Source organism: Somniosus microcephalus, chromosome 3, assembly GCF_052327205.1.
Source record: "Somniosus microcephalus isolate GS21.2 chromosome 3, FLI_Smic_1.0, whole genome shotgun sequence".
NCBI classification, from domain to species: domain Eukaryota; kingdom Metazoa; phylum Chordata; class Chondrichthyes; order Squaliformes; family Somniosidae; genus Somniosus; species Somniosus microcephalus.
Window position 1 is genome coordinate 326161709 of NC_140989.1, and position 18028 is coordinate 326179736.

General features: G+C 43.1%; 1 protein-coding gene across 2 annotated transcripts in view; it reads right to left on the reverse strand.

The window, feature by feature from the left end:
• Nucleotides 1-18028, reverse strand: part of b4galt2 (UDP-Gal:betaGlcNAc beta 1,4- galactosyltransferase, polypeptide 2) — a 587897-nt gene that overhangs the window by 498467 nt on the left and 71402 nt on the right. The gene's annotated exons all lie outside the window — the stretch shown is intronic.

Genomic DNA, 18028 nt, shown 5'->3' on the forward strand with positions numbered 1-18028 from the left:
TTGGGGCGCTGTGAGTCAATATTGCGGCGTTATGTGCCGCAGTGCCACACGCTGCGGCACGTCGCGCCGCGGTATTGCAGGCGCCACCACTAACCTCCCGCTGAATTTTGCGGGAGGCGTGGGCAGTGCCGCGCCCGGGTGCTAGTTGGTTTGCGTCCCGTTAGCACCCTCTTAAGGCGCTAACGGAAGGCGCAACCAACTGAATTTTTCCCCCTTATAGATTTATTTTTACAATAATGAGCCAATATGTTATTATAACACTACATTTTCATTTTCAAGTATGCCTATACGCAAAATATGCACCAGACTGAAGTCTGGTGGGCATGAAAGATCCCATGACCCAATTCAAAAGCAGAGTTCTCTCAGTGTCCATGCTCCTGGCCAACATTTATCCCTCAACCAACATCACCAAAACAAATGAACTGGTCATGTATCTCATTTGCTGTTTGTGGGTCCCTGCTGTGTGCAGATTGGCTGCTGTGTTTATAACTTCAGTGGCTACACTTCAAGTGTAATCATTGGCTCTGCAGCACTCTGGAACATCCCGAGGACGTGAAAAGAGTCATAAATGTAATTTTTTTCTTTCTTCTTAAGTATGTTTTTTTTTAAACTCTGTTTCTCGCTTCACAGATGCTGCCTGACCTGCTGAGTATCTCCAGTATTTTCTGTTTTTATGTCAGATTTCCAGCATCTGCAGTATTTTCTTTTTGTATTATTGGAGGGAAGGTTTGGCAATACATCAGGTTCTGTGGCTTCAAGTGTTCCTCAGTGTGGACAGTTGCATCTTCAAGTTTCCAGAAGCCATTTGAATCAATTAAGCGATTATGGAGACCAATTACTGCTGTGGAAATAAGACTGAGGCAGCAAGGTCAGGAGGAAACGGAGAGTATCCAGGATGCAAAGAATCAAGAATAATACAGTAAGAACGTGGTTTGGACAAGAAACAACTTATACAGAAGATCCAAGAAAGATGGTTTGGCCACGTTTCAAGAATGGAAAGAGCCAGAATACCTTCCATGGCCCTGAACACAGAGGTACATGGAACAAGAAGCCGTGGAAGATCAAGGAAGCGCTGGATAGACAATCTCAAGAGCGACTTGTCACAGACATGGCTACAGATGTCTGAGGCAGCCAGGCTAATTCAGAACTGACAACAGTGGAGTGAATTCATCCTGCCCCATTGTCGCTGCTCAGCTGACTGATGGGAATTTAGTGGTAGTTACACAGTCAACTTAGTCTGAATTTCCTTTTTAAATCCCAGCCATATAAAAACTGAAGAGGTTAACGAGTTTTGAATATTTTAGTAGAGAAAAGCTCATCTACATGGTGCTTGACACACTTCACTATGACTTTCTCAAATAATTAAGATGGAGAAAGTATTTTAATGTAAAATGCTGCGATTTTGTTAATCATAAAAAAAAGTTTAAAACTCTTTTAGTTTAGATTTTTTTTTAATCCCTTCCCCAGAGCTTCACAGAGATGCAACATTTTGGCTATATCAGCATGAGCTACTTAGCTGGCGTCAGCTGCAGGTCTATAGGAACTGGCTTTCAGCGGATGATCGCCATCATTTTATGACCAGGATGCTAGTTTGGAGAAGTCAGGAATTGAAACATTCCATACCAGGTATATTTTGGAAGTCAGCTGCTAAAAACTGGAGGGGTGGGGCCCTACTTCAAAGATGTCAGGCATCAGATTCGCTAATTATTAAGCTGGGGAAAAAAATCAAGCGTGTTACTGAGTACATGGAAGTGACGGTCAAAACCAATGTTGGACTTCCCATGAAATTGCTGGGCTAAATGCAATTGAGGTATTCAAGATCATTAAGGGCATCAACTGAACAATAAGAAAGGGTATGGGATAAAGCGCAGAATGAGTAAATGGACACATCAGATATAAATGCCCCGGTATTTATGGGGAGGGTATGGGAGAAGCCAAAAACGGACAAAGAACCCGGCTAGGCCAGAGACGTGGATGTCCTACCAAATGTAATGGGGGGAGGGGGGCAGTTGCAACATGCAAAGGTCGCCGTTCAGAGCTTTGGGTGGAGGGGGTTAGGGGGTAGGATTTGCCGCGATCAGCAGAGGGGCTGGAGGGAGCACTCCTGCTCTTCCTCGCCCACATAGAGTGCTGCAAAAGGCACTTACCTTGTGGAGCCAGAAGCTCCTGCCCCCCCTTTCACTTCTGGGTGTCCTGACGCCTGGGCAACCCGTGCAGCAACTGTAATTGGAGCCCAATTTAAGTATGTTAATGAAGTGTCCCACCTCTCCATGGCGGGACACTGAAACGCTACAGAACGCACCGCCATAAAAACTGCAGCGGGCACGTGCGCAACGGGTTCGGGTCACTTTCCCCGTTTTTTCATTTTTAAACCAACCCCCCTCGGACCCTCTCCCGCCCGTCATGGGGGGCTTAATATTGAGGCCACTATTTCACAGAGTGTGGTGAATGTTTGAATTGTACCCCCAAGGAAAGCAATCGAAAGGTGAAAATATTAGCAATTTGGGGCAGATATTTGGCAAGAAAATAAATTTAGGCATAAGAGTAATGATACAAGTCTGTTTTTATACTTTGAAGCTGGCCACATGGACTAAAATGGTCCTTTCCAGTCCTGTACATTCCTGAAGGTATCAGTATGTTTGCATGTCAAAGACAAGACTTCTCTCCACCCTTGTGCCAGGAGTCAGGCAGATACAGCACACCCGAAATATGCTGCGCCTGTCCCGGGCCATGGCACAGGCCACCACTACACTCTTGGCAGGACCCTGCACTGGGAGCCAGGTCATAAACAGAAGTGGAGCTGTAAGTCTGGCTGCTAGCCTTGATCTGGACAGCAGCAGCCAGAAGGCCCCAATGCCTGAAGATCCTGCTAGATGAGGAGAAAGTTAACTGATGCTCTAGTCCTCTTCACGTTGCTCTGGTCAGAGGATGGTCTCAGTGCAAGCTCCATTACTAGCAGTTTTGGGATGTTTGGGTACTTCACTGATGAAAGTGGAAGGAATCGAGGTGGCAGGGATGGGAAGGACCCCATCCCCACCTTATTTCCATAATAACACTGGGCCTGCACCGATTGAAGGTGCAAGCTTATCCATTTAAGAAAGCCCCATGAAACTTTTCAGTGCTTGGAAACTTAACATTCCCCGGGGTGCTGTGATGAGGAAAATCAACCCCTCTTATGTCTCCCATACATCACTACCGAACAACAGATTAATAACATGCATCAGAAAGTGATTGATATGTAATTATTGGGTTGTATCAGATATTGATTCATTAGTCACACAATGAGAAAATAAAAATGTTAAATGCATTAATAGCCACCTAACTATGTAGTATTATTTTGCCAAACTTTCACTTTCTATGTACCTCAATTGGATTTGCAATCTAAAACTATCATCTGAAGGCTAGAAGAAAAGCAATCCTGCCTGAATGAAAGACTTCCTCATTATCTCGGTTTATATATTTCATCACTGTATTGATGACAATTCATCTATGACAATGCAACTGATTACTTTTCACAGAATCCTTTCAAGGCCTTGGTACAAAAATGATCACATATAGGTGCATGCACATGGATTTATCAGTACGTCACATGTGTATGTGCCAACGACACAGGTAGAAAGAGGGATGAGGTTCTGCAGGCAGGTTTCAGGGAGCTAGGAAAGAGATTAATAAGCAGAACCTCAAAAGGTAGTGGTGCCACGAACTGCTGAGTACAGAAGTAGGAGGATAGAGCAGATGAATGCGTGGCTGGAGAGTTGATGCAGGAGGGAGGGCTTTAGATTCCTGAGGCATTGGGGCCAGTTCTGGGGGCGGTGGGACCTGTACAAGCTAGACGGGTTTCACCTCAACAGGGCCGGGTCCAATATCTTCACAATGGAGGTTTGCTAGTGCTGTTGGGAAGGGTTTCAACTAGCTTGGTAGGGGATGGGCACCTGAGCGTAGATTCAGAAGGGAGAGAAGCAAAGCTGGAAATGGAAGGCAGTAAATTAGTAAGTGATTTTGGAAGGCAGAGGAAACAAAGACTAGAATAAAGTCAAAAAAGGGGTTTGGCAGTGCTTAATGATATATACTTCAATACAAGGAGTCTAGTAAATAAGGCAGATGAGCTGAGGGCACAGATAGACATGTGGAAGTATGATGTCATAGCTATTACTGAAACATGGCTGAAAGAAGGGCAGGAATGGCAGCTCAACAGGGTTACAGGGTTTTCAGAAGAGATAGAGAGGCAGATAAAAAAAGATCGCAATATTGGTTAAAGAAACATTTATAGCCCTGAGGAGGGTTGATATGCTAGAAGGATCATCAAATTAGGCCATATGGGTTGAACTGAAGAACAAAAAAGGGGGAATCACACTGCTGGGAGTTTACTACAGACCCCTAAATAGCCAGAGGGAGATAGAATAGCAAATATGTAGGCAAATTGCTGAGAATTGCAACAACAATAGGGCAGTAATAGTAGGGGATTTCAACTACCCTAATATTAACTGGAAAGAATTAGTGTAAAAGGTATAGAGGGCACAGAATTCTTATAATGCATTCAGGAGAACTTTTTTAGTCAGTGCATAGCAAGCCCAACAAGAGAGGAGCAGGTTCTGGACTTAGTTTTAGGGAATGAAGCTGGGTAGGTGGAAGGGTGTCAGTGGGAAAGCATTTTGGTGGCAATGATCATAATTCGTTTAGGTTTAGCGTAGTTATGGAAAAGGGCAAAGATAGACCAAGAGTAAAAGTTCTCGATTGGGGAAAGGCTAATTTTACTAAGCTGAGAGGTGATTTAGCAAACGTGGACTGGAAACAGCTACTTGAAGGTAAATCAGTGCCAGAGCAGTGGGAGACATTCAAGGAGGAGATGGTGAGGGTTCAGAGCAAATATTTTCCCACTAAGAAAATGGATGGGACTCCCAAATCTAGAGTCCCCTGGATGTCAAGGAGCATACAGGGTAGGATAAGGCAAAAAAGGGAAGCTTATGTCAGATACTGAGAGCTCAATACTGCAGAAAGCCTAGAGGAGTATAGAAGGTGCAGGGGTGAAATTAAAAAGAAAATAAGGAAAGCAAAGAGAGGGCATGAAAAATATTGGCAAGTAAAATCAAGGAAACCCCAAAGATGTTTTATAAATACATAAAGAGCAAGAAAATAACTAAAAGTGTAGGGCTTATTAGAGACCATAAAGGAAGCTTGTATGTGGAGGCAGAAGATGTGGGTATGGTTCTTAATGAATAATTTGCGCCTGTCTTTACAAAAGAGACGGACAATGCAGACATTGTAGTTAAGGAGGAGCAGTGTGAAATATTAGATGAGATAAACAAAGTGAGAGAGGAAGTATTAAGGGGTTTAGCATCTTTGAAAGTAAATAAATCGCCAGGCTCGGATGAAATGTATCCCAGGCTGTTAAGAGAAACAAGGGAGGAAATAGCAGAGGCTCTGACCATCATTTTCCAATCCTCTTTGGCTACAGGTGTGGTGCTGGAGAACTGCCAACATTGTACCGTTATTTAGAAAGGGATAGATCGAGTAATTATAGGTCAGTCAGCCTAACCTCGTTGGTGGGTAAATTATTGGAAAAAATTCTGAGGGACAGTATTCATCGTCATTTAGAAAGGCACAGATTAATCAAGGACAGTCAGCATGGGTTTGTTATGGGAAGGTCATGTCTGACTAACTTGATTGAATTTTTTGAGGAGGTAACAAGGAGGGTTGATGAGGGTGGTGCATTTGATGTAGTCTACATGGATTTTAGCATGGCTTTTGACAAGGTCAGAAAAGTAAAAGCCCATGGGGCCCAAGGGAATGTGGCAAGTTGGATCCAAAACTGGCTCAGCAGCAGGAAGCAAAGGGTAATGGTCGATGGAAGTTTTTGTGACTGGAAGGCCGCTTCCAGTGGGGTTTTGCAGGGCTCAGTACCAGGTCCCCTGCTTTTTGTGGTATATATCAATGATTTAGACTTTAATGTAAGGGGCATGATTAAGAAGTTTGCAGATGATACAAAAATTGGCTATGTGGTTGATAGTGAGGAAGAAAGCTGTAGACTGCAGGAAGATATCAATGGACTGGTCAGGTGAGCAGAAAAGTGGCAAATGGAATTCAATCCGGAGAACTGTGAGGTAATGCATTTGGGGAGAGCAAACAAGGCAAAGGAATCCACAATAAATGGTAGGATACCGAGAAGTGTAGAGGGATCTTGGCGTGCATGTCCACAGATCCCTGAAGGTAGCAGGACGGGTAGATAAGGTGGTTAAGGCGGCATATGGGATACTTTCCTTTATTAGCTGAGACACAGAATATAAGAGCAGAGACGTTATGCTTGAACTGTATAAAACACTAGTTAGGCCACAGCTAGAGTACTGCGTACAGTTGTAGTCACCACATTACAGGAAAGATGTAATTGCACTAGAGAGGGTACAGAGGAGATTTACGAGGATGTTGCCTAGTCTGGAGAATTTTAGATATGAGGAAAGATTGGATAGGCTGGGGTTGTTTTCTTTGGAACAGAGGAGGCTGAGGGGAGATTTGATTGAGGTTTATAAAATTATGAGGGGCCTAAGTAGAGTGACCTATTTCCCCTAGCAGAGGTCAATAACCAGGGGACATAGGTTTAAAATAATTGGTAGAAGCATTAGAGGGGAGTTAAGGAGAACTTTTTTCACCCAGAAGGTGGTGGGGATCTGGAACCCACTGTCTGAAAGGGTGGTAGAGGCAGAAACCATCATTGCATTTAAGAAGTACTTGGATATACACTTGAAGTGCTGTAAACTACAAGGCTATGGACCAAGAGCTGGAAAATGGGATGAGGCTGGATAGCTCTTTTTCGGCTGGCACGGACACGATGGGTCAAATGGCCTCCTTCAATGCCATAAATTTCTACGATTCTATATGCGTGCACATGGATTTCTCAGTACATCACACCACAGTAGATAAAGGAAATAAAGTTAAAAAATTTAAATGGGACAGTATAGGCTTTTAGTTTTTTCAATCAAATGAAATGAAAAAAATACATCAACCCTTCTTTTAGGATCTCTGCCCACATTACAGATCACAACTCAAAAATTACACCTTACTTTTCAACAACAAAAATTGTGTCACAACTTTATATTTTCTATTCCCCAATTTTAATTTTCTTATGTATTTTCTCTCAAGTCTCCTACTCTACACAACTTCCTTGGATAAGAGGATAACTTGGAGACTTACTCCTGACCTCTGTCATTACCACTGTATAGTTAGTTGGCTTCTAGCAGATATGCGAAAGCAGGCTAGAGTGACTGGATATTTACATTTCCTTCTTGCTTCTGGGAAAGTACCTGGTATCTACTATGTGTGCCTTTCCACAGCAGAATAGTTGAGACCGAGAACTCATCTTGTGGGAAATCGCAGGCACAGACCTACATTCTCCCACACTACCGCAAGGTGTTGAACTTTCAACATGTTGTGCATGTTAATACTATTTTTACAAATAAATTGTTAAATGCTGCACTGTTACTGCAGAAATGAGGCAATAAAGGATTGTAGCTATTTTTTTTTAACGTCTAAAACTATTGCTTGTGCGGCCAGGACGAGGAGGAGATTGCTATGATGCCATGTCAGCTTCCAATGGGCTAGGTGGCAGTCTGTTCCATAAATTAACAATGGAGTTATGACAGTAACTCTCAAGTTTGAAAAGTAGTGAAGTTATGCTAAACTTGTATCGAAGCTTGGTTAGACCACACTTGGAGTGCTGTGTACAATTCTGGTCGCCATATTATAAAAAGGATATAGAGGCATTGGAGAGGATGCAAAAAAGATTTACAAGGATGATACCAGAAATGCAAATGTATACCTATCAGGAAAGGATGAACAAGCTGGGTCTCTTTTCTCTTGAAAAGAGAAGGCTGAGGGGTAACCTAATAAAGGTCTGTAAAATTATGAAAGGTTTTGATAGAGTAAATAGAGAGAGAGTGTTTCTACTTGTGGGGAAGAGCAAAACTAGAGGCCATCAATATAAGATAGTTACAGGAAACTTTGGTTTATCCGGAGGTTGTATGTCCGGAAACCTCGATCTACCGGCAGAAATCAGGAGCTGTTTTGTTAGTTTTTTTTTCTTCTCGTGGCTTTGTTTTCAACAGTCGGGCTCTGGAAAGTCTCTCTGAAGCTGTTGCTAAGCTACAGAGACGCTTCCAAGGTACGGGCCGACTGTTTACAAGCTGTTGCTAAGCAACAGTGTTTGTTGTCAGATACGGAGATGAAAACCTCCGTATGCTTCAACATTAACTTTGTATGTCCGGCAGTTTTGATAGATCGGCAACAGCTTGGTCCCGTCGGTGCCGGATATCACAACGTTTCCTGTACCAAGAAATCAAATAGGGAATTCAGAAGAAACTTCTTTACCCAGAGAGTGGGGAGAATGTGGAACTCGCTACCACAGGGAGTGGTTGAAGCGAATAGTAAAGATGCATTTAAGGGGAGTCTAAATAAGCATATGAGGGAGAAGGGAATAGAGGGTTATGCTAATAAAATTAAATGAGGAAAGATGGGAGTAGGCTCAAATGGAGCATTAGCACTGGCATAGACTGGTTGGGCCGAATGGCCTGTTTCATTGCTGCATATCCTATGTAATCCTATGTAAGTTATCTTCCCTAGCTTGCAACCCCTATCTGGTTATGAATGGAATTGAAAGAAATAACAAACAAACAAAACAAACAAAAACAACAACAACTTGCCTTTCATGTAGTAAAACGTCCCAAGGCGCTTCACAGGAGCGTTATCAAAACAAATTTTGACACTGAGCCACATAAGGAGATATTAGGACAAATGACCAAAAGCTTGGTCAAAGAGGTAGGCTTTAGGGAGCGTCTTAAAGGAAGAGGGAGAGGTAGAGAGGCAGAGAGGTTTAGAGAGGAAATTCCAGAGTTTAGAGCCTAGGCAGCTGAAAACATGGCCACCAATGGTGGAATGATTTAAATAGGGGATGCGCAAGAGGACAGAATTGAAGGAGCCCAGAGATCTCGAATGGTTGTAGGGCTGGAGGAGGTTACAGAGATAGGGACGGGTGAGGCCATGGAGGGATTTGAAAAGGAGGAGGAGAATTTCAAAACTGAGGCGTTGCCAGACCGGGAGCCAATGTAGGTCAGCGAGCACAGGGGTGATGGGTGAACGGGACTTGGTGCAAGTTAGGATATGGACAGCAGAGTTTTGGATGAGCTCAAGTTTATGGAGGATGGAAGATGGGAGGCTGGCCAGGAGAGCGTTGGAATCGTCAAGTCTCAAGGTAATGAAGGCAAGGATGAGCGTTTCAGCAGCAGATGAGCTAAGGCAGGGATGGAGGTGGAAGTAGGCGGTCTTGGTAATGGCGTGGATATGTGGTCAGAAGCTCATCTTGGAGGGTAAAATATAATGGCGTGGATATGTGGTCAGAAGCTCATCTTGGAGGGTAAAATACAGCACCAAGGTTGTGAATGGTCTGGTTCAGCTTCAGACAGTTGCCAGGGAGAGGGGTGGAGTCGGTGGCTCGGGAACAAAGTTTGTGGAGGGACTGAAGACAATGGCTTGGTCTTCCCAATATTTTTTGGAGGAAATTTTTGCTCATCCAGTACTGGATGTCGTACAAGCAGTCAGTCAATTTAGAGACCGTGGAGGGGGTCGAGAGAGGTGGTGGTGAGGTAGAACTGCGTGTCATCAGTGTACAGGTGGAACCTGACGTCGTGTTTTCGGATGATGTCGCCAAGGGGCAGCACGTAGATGAGAAACAGGAGGATGCCAAGGATGGATCCTTGTAGGACTACAGAGTTAACTGTGCAGGAGCAGGAAGAGAAGCCACTGTAGGCGACTGTCTGGCTACGGATGGATGGCTAAGAACAGAACCAGGCGAGGGCAGTCCCACCCAGCTGGACGACAGAGGAGAGGCAGAGGATGGTGTGGTCAACCATGTCAAAGGCTGCAGACACGTCGAGAAGGATGAGGAGGGATAGTTTACCATGGTCACAGTCACATAGGATGTCATTTGTGACTTTGATAAGAGCCGCTTCAGTACTGTGACAAGGGTGGAAACCTGATTGGAGGGATTCAAACATGGAGTTCCGGGAAAGATGGGCATGGATTTGGGAGACGACAGCACGTTCAAGGACTTGAGAGAAAAAGGATGTTGGAGATGGGGCGGTAGTTTGCAAGAACAGAGGGGTCAAGGGTAGGTTTTTTTGAGGAGAGGTGTGATGATAGCAGATTTGATATGGAGGGGGACAGTGCCTGAGCAGAAAGAACCATTAGCAATATCAGCTAACATGGGGGCCAGGCAGGCAAGCTGGGTGGTCAGGAATAGGGTCGAGGGAGCAGGAAGTGGGTCTCATGGACAAGGTGAGCTCGGAGAACACATTCTATTGTTCCCGTGCTCATAGAATCATAGAAATTTATGGCACAGAAAGAGGCCATTTGCCCCATCGTGTCTGCGCCGGTCGAAAAAGAGCTATCCAGCCTAATCCCACTTTCCAGCTGTTGGTCCGTAGCCTTGCAGGTTACAGCACTTCAAGTGCATATCCAAGTACTTTTTAAATGCGATGAGGGTTTCTGCCTCTTCAGCCCCTTGAGGCAGTGAGTTCCAGACCCCACCGCCCTCTGCTCAACTCCCCTCGAATCCTTCTACCAATTACTTTAAATCTATGCCCCCCCTGGTTATTGACCTCTCTGCCAAGGGAAATAGGTGCTTCCTATCCAGGTACTGCTGGAACCATGAAAGTGTTATCTGTCGAATGCTACTTGTTGGAGCTGAATAATGTAGACTGTAGCATTAAAGTGATCTCCAACTCGATTTCCTCAAGAGCGCAAGAAAATTTACCTCACTGGAAATTGCATCTGCATTTATTTATGTCACTGAGGAAATGAAATAAGAATCCATGACAGTGATTTGTTGGATGATGCAGATTCAATGGGTCAAGTGGCCTTATCCCGATTCATAGTTTATATTATTATTCTTTCCTGGCTCCATTAAAAATACCTGTCTGCATCCATCTGCAGATTGCCGTCAAAATTTAAAAAGCATTGCTCACACGTCCCCAGCTTAATCTTTTTTCCAATGAGAAAATATTAAGCTCATTTGTCTCTCGCTATAGCTCAGTGGCCTGAAGCCTAAACCTAGTTACCATTTGCTTCCTTGAAATCTTTTCACCGTCTCTCGGCAGTGATCACAAAATCAGAAGAATAGCAATGGACAAATTACATCACCACGTCATTCACAGGAACCAGTTTGCTATGGCATAATTAGCTCAGCAACCAGGAATGTCCTAGTTGGAAGTCACCTTGCTCATCAGCTTCACTTCACCCTGTCATTAGATCACTTGCTGCACGATAAAGATTGCTGCAGAACAAAGCTGCCCACTTCTGCCGCGGACAGCTGAATCTCCAAAGTGCTTGAAGTGTTATTGAGACATCACGTGGCTGGAACTATGCTATGGCAAGGCTCTGTGCAAATTACATTTCAATGAGAAATCTGACTGTAAATGCAGCTGCCAGCCATCAATATTAATGCTGCCAGTTAGGCTCTAAAAATAAATACGCTGCCAAAATAACTAAATCATGTCCAAAGCAGACACACAAGAGTGGATTTGCCGCCATGGCGCAGCCGTCACCAGAAGTGTGGCAGGGCAGGACTTCCGCTCACCCAGTGGCACCAGCACCCATCCTGTCGTATTTTCCAGGATCAGCTTAAATATAAATTTGAGCTCCAGCCACTGCAAATGCCTGTGAATGGGGTGGAAAATAACAAGTTACCGCCAGGCTTGAAGGCCAACAGCAGCTTGAAGAGGCCACTGTTCCAAACTTTGTTTTGCATGCAACTGTGAAGTTTCTTAAATGTTGGAGGGGGCTGTTGCAGGGCACAGAGCTTCCCACTTTATGGGTGCCTATGTTTAGTTTTCGGAGAATTTAAGGTTTTAGGAGATTGGGCTCAGGAAATGACAGAAAAGGAAGATCCCAAGGAAAACTGCAGCAGATAACTGAAGAGAGGTGACCAGAGCAGTCAGTGCTAATTCAACAATTTGGCACGTGACAGTAGAAAAAAGTGATGCAGCTATCAGCAAGACAAAAATAGAATCCATGTGGATAGAGATAAAAGATAATAAAGGATCAATCACACCAATAGGGGTAGTCTACAGACCACCTAATAGTGGAAGGGAGGTGGAGGGACAAATATGCAAACAAATTAGGGAATTGCGTAAAAACATAGAATTATAATCATGGAGGATTTCAACTACCCTGATATTAATTGGCCAGAAGAGGTAGGTAAAGGGGATAAGGGAATGGAGTTCCTACAATGTGTACAGGACTCCTTTCTAACCCAATATGTAAGAAGACCAACAAGGGACAATTCGCTATTGGATCTAGTAATGGGGAATGAACCAAAGCAGATAAAAGAAGTAAAAGTAGGGGAACATATAGGCAATAGTGACCATCATATAATACGCTTTAAGATAATAATTGAGAAGAACATAAGTATGGCGAAGACCAGCGTAATAGATTGGAGTAAAGCCAATTTTGTGGGGCTGAGAATAGAACTTGGGAAAATAAAATGGACAACAATACTGGCAAACAATGATGTAGAACAGCAGTGGGAAATATATGAAACAGTGTTTAACAGAGTCTGAGAAAAATATATTCCGCTAGAAAACAAGAACAAGATAAACACTAATGAGACACCATGGATGAATAAACACATAAGGGAAACATTGAGGGTAAGGAAAGAAGCAGACACTAAGTACATGGATAGCAGAGGCGAGCATGACAAGAGAGAATACAAAGAAATTAAGAGAGAAGTCAAAAAAATTTAGAAAGGCAAAAAGGAACTATGAAATTAAATTACCAAGGAACATAAAACAAAACAGTAAAATATTTTACAGACACAAATAAAAAAAGGAACTTCGGGATGGAAATAGGGCCACTAAAGGATGGACAGGATAATATCACAGGCAAAGAGAGAAAGATGGCAGAAATATTAAATAATTACTTTGCTTCAGTATTTACCAGGGAGACAGAACAGGCGGAGATGACATCAGATGATGAGATTAGAAATGAGATAACTGCATTTAAAATAAAAAGAGGAGAAATAGTAAATAAACTAATCAAAGAGGATAAGATCCCTGGTCCGGACGGATTACTCCCACACATTAAAAGAATCTAAGGAAGAGATAGCAGAGGCATTACTACACATATTTAATAATTCGTTAGAACTATTGTGTAGTGCCAGAGGGCTGGCAGATAGCTAACATAATACCTATATTTAAGAAGGGAGGTAGAACAGGTCCAGGGAACTATAGACCAGTCAGCTTAGCATCAGTGCTGGGAAAATAATGGAAAAATAATGGAATCCCTACTAAAGGAGAAAATAGAAGAACATCTAGAAACCAAAAATATAATAAATAGTCAGCATGGATTTCAAAAGGGAAAGTCTTGTTTGACCAACCTCGTTGAATTTTTTGAAGAGGTAATAGAGAGAGTAGACAAGAGTAATGCAGTAGATATAATTTATCCAGATTTTCAAAAGGCCTTTGATAAGGTACCACTTAATAGACTAATGAATATGCAGAGTCAGGGGACAAGTAGCAGAATGGATAACTAGCTGGCTTCAAGATAGAAAGCAGAGAGCAGGGGTAAAGGGTTGCTATTCACAGTGGCAGAAGGTGGGAAGTGGTGTTCCACAAGGGTCAGTGCTGTTCACGATTTATAATAACGATTTAGACTTTGGAATCACAATCACAATTTCTAAATTTACAGATGACGCCAAATTGTGAGGATAGTCAATACTGAGGAGGACAGCACAAATTACAAGAAAACACTAATAAACTTGAAGAATGGGCATATAATTGGCAAATGAAATTCAACACAGGTAAATGTGAGTATTACATTTTGGTAAGAAAAATAAGGAGGTCACATATTACTTGGAAAATACGAATCTAAACGGGGTAGAGGAACAAAGGGATCTAGGAGTACAAATAGAGAAGGGGATAGAGGGTTATGCTGATAGAGTTAGGTGAGGAAAGACGGGCGGAGGCTCGAGTGGAGCATAAACACTGGCATGAACGGATTGGATCGAATGGCCTGTTTCTGTGCTGTATATCCTATGTAATCCTGTGTGACGTCTCAATGGCACAAATAATTTAATTACCTCACCATGTCAGAGAAGGTGAGAGGAGCCAACCACACTTTGCAGGAATGGAACAAATGAGAATAACCTATTGTTCCCATGAGATACGAAGCACATCTGCCACATACAAACAACTCCTTGTCACTGTGTTGAAGTGTTTCAAGAATGTACCATTAATGCCCTGTAGTACAGTGGGCCTTTTTAACATTTTACCTGAAAGTGTTCTTTCGCTCATGCTCTTATATACATTCACCTCGCAACTGCCTTGTGTGGAATGCAACTGTTTGCTGCATCCACCTGTCAGCACACCTATTGGTTTAGATCTTCCTGCAAGAGTGACAGTGGCGACATAAATCTTAAATTTTGTTGGTAACTTGCTTCTTATTTTGCTGGTTTTCTAATTGGAATAAGCGGCACCAAGCATAGTGGGGAAGCCAATGGCCAATGTAAAAACCCATTGCGATGTATGTATTGCTAGATTTATCCCTGCCTTGCAAAAACAATTTCACATTTTCTTACTGTCACAAGTATTGCTGGTACCAACGCCACCTTAAACTCCATTCCACTCTCGTCGGAACTGGTTGTTTCGAACACAAGGGGCTGGATTTTCTCAGCCCTGAGGAGGTGGGACTGCCGGGAAAGTTGCAGAACTTGGGAGCGGGTGGCAAACCCACCCCCAACCCACCTCCGAGCCTTCTTGCCAGGAGGCGGGAAGCCGTCCTGCCCCGGGTCCCGTCTCCTTGGAAGCGGGAAGGGATTAAAGCCTATTAACTGCCTGTTAACAGGTAGTTAACAGGCAGAAAATAGGATTATCCCCATTTTTCGTGCTGAACTGCGGGCTTCCCGACTTTTGGGAACCCTGCCGGGGTGTAGCAGGCGAATAGGAGATCTGTGGGGGTCGGAGGGGTCTGAAAGTGTAATGTAGAGGTGAGTGATGGGTGCAAGTGTGGAGTGGTAAGTATGTGAGGTGAGTGTAACTTACCTTTGTTTCGACCTACAGCCTTCAGCCGCTGTGGAGCCAGAGTCCCCAATATCTCCATTGTAGAGACCACAGACTGGCTGTTGCATCCTCCGATCCAACAGCCAGCTGATTTCTGCAAAGTAGAAAGGTTTGATGAGTCCTGAACACAAGGACTCATCAAACTACACAGAGTCAGTGTTTGACAGCTTCACAGAGCTATCAAACGATGACATTTCTTCTTTCAAAAGTTCTTGACAGATGACATGTCATACGTTGACATGCTCGGTCACTGACTTCTCCCTAATTGGCCTGCTGAGCCCGCCGGGCGGGCTTAACAAGGTCAATCAGGGGAAATTCCCGCTGCTTTTCCAGAAGCTGATGAAGGCGGGACTGAAACCTGGCAAGCAGCAGTCCTGCCTCCAAAAGCTTCCCATTCAGAAAATGCAGCCCAAAATGTCTGATGGACAAAGATACATGATTACTAAAAATGATCGCTGGTCTAGCATAGTTAGGAATAAGACTCTCCGTATAACCAAAGATTGCAAGCAATTCATCAGAAATATATTTCATATGATTTAGCAGGCAGCTATCTCAATACTCAAATTATAGCATCAGCGTGTGAACCAGCCCATCCGCTACCAGCTTCTGCAATTATTTTATCAGAGATTAATTTCTTCCTTTCATCTTTAGCCCAGTAATCTTCCCATTCCTCGCTTAACAATGGCTTCTCTCTTTCCACTTTTAAAATGGATTAAAGCTTGCTCTTTGACCCTCATCAAACTCTGTATGTGCTCATGAAAGCCAGATGCTGCTGCTTCTTACTCAGTTAGAATTAACAGGTCAGTGTACTCTTTGAATTCATGTGAGGATATTGGCAAATATATTTATTAGTTCCACCAAGTTGTGACAAAGGAAACGGATCTTGGAGCAATAAATCACACTGCTGCCAGGCTACCAGTGCCATTATTTTTTAAGTGGAAGCAGCGTGAAAACTGGTGTCACGCCAGCAAAATCGCAAACACCGTTGATTTTAACAGGGGCGGAGCTATAATAAGGAACCTCTCGCTGTTTTCTGCAAGGGTAACGGTGGAACGGCACAAAAGTCCCAAGAAAATACAGAGTGGCATAATTAATAGCGTAAGTCACTTGTTCCATAATGTCCTCTTTCTTTTGCGCCGTTCAATGATCCCTGCACCGTAGATGCGCCACCTCAATGGAAAATCTGGGCCATTATGATTTTACTGCATGCCATAGGAACAAAAACCTTGTGTTTCTACACCCCCCGCCCCCTCCACCACCAAGGAGAAAACAGCCAGGAGAGATTGGTGTACAATTTTCTAGAGCTTATCATTAAATTTATATTTTTTTAACACCTTGGTTGAATCGAGGTAAAAAAACAAGAATATTAGAATAGGTTTCCAACAATCGCTATGTTACAATTGTTTATATAAAAAAAATACATCCAGTCCACTACAGAAGTGATCGGAAGGAGCAAGTCTTTGGAGTCACCCCAGTATAAAATTCTGAGGAGCTGCAGTGATTTTGTTGCAAACGGCTTCAGACAAATGTCAACGGAAAGTCACTGTGGTCAAAGCTTTCCGATAGGCAGAGTCCGGAAATGGCCTGCTCCAAAAACTCTGCTGCTACAATGTCGTGCAACAAATCTGTACTACAAATGCTTAGAATACCACTTTCACATTTCGTAGCCACAGTTTGTAGCTTTTTTTTAATAAGAGAGAACAACTGGCCAGTGGTGGAGAGGAGCAGGTTGTTAGCTCGGCATCAGCACATTATTGATTCCGCCCTCCCTCAGTTTATAAACAAGGTAAAGATGTCACACCAGACACATTACCGTGATGACGCCGCCTTTTGCAAAGGCAGTAATTCCTCAGACATCACCTCGATTGGCAATCATTCACAACGCTCATCTGCACATTATATTTTATAGTCTACACAAAAGCTTCACATGCATAATCACAGAATTGTTCACATCATCACCATGGTCACCCCATGAACAAACGACGTGCTCCTGATTCCAACGGCAGTGACAACAATGCTTTTTTTAAATGGTAGATTTAAATCCAACATTGTCAAATTAACAGTATACAGGAAACTTCGCGATATCCGGCACCGACGGGACTGGCGTGATGCCGATCTATGAAAACTTCCGGACAGACCAGCGCTAATGTTGAAGGATACGGAGGTTTTCATCTCTGTATCTGACAACAAACACTGTTGCTTAGCAACAGCTTGTAAACAGTCAGCCCGTACCTTGGAAGCGTCTCTGTAGCTTAGCAACAGCTTCAGAGAGGCTTTCCAGAGACTGACTGTTTAAAAAAATGCTAGGAGAAGAAAAAAAACCTAACAAAACGGCTGCTGATTTCTGCCGTTAGATCGAGGTTTCCGGACATACAACCTCCGGATAAACCAAAGTTTCCTGTATATTGTTACAGCAACGATCTCCTTAAGGTGCAAATACATTTGGGAGTCACTCTGGTTATTAGTATTTAATATTTAGTAATCAAGACTCCTATTTAATAACCTGTGACTGTAAATTTTGATGTCTGGTTGAAGCACCCTTTAAATAATTTCTGCTCTTTAATTGGTACATCATACCTTCAACCCTCCTTTCTTTTAATTTATACTTTTGAACAATTTCTGCTAGAGTTGTTGAAATATATCTTGAACCCACCTTCTCCATGCCTTCCAGCAGCTCAACTGGAATGATGGATGTATCCTAACAAGCTGAAAAAACAAAATAAGGAATGGGAAGCAGCAGTGTGTTCAGCTCCGTCTCTGTTCAAAACATTGCCCCAAGAAAGGTACCAGTTTGAACCAATAATGTAATTTTAAAAAAGGAACAACAGATTGTTGGCACAGGGTCTCAGCATTAGCAACCTTTAAAACTTTAAATCACAATGCATTTTAACAGATCAACCCATAACAAGCTTTTTTTTTAAATAAAGAAA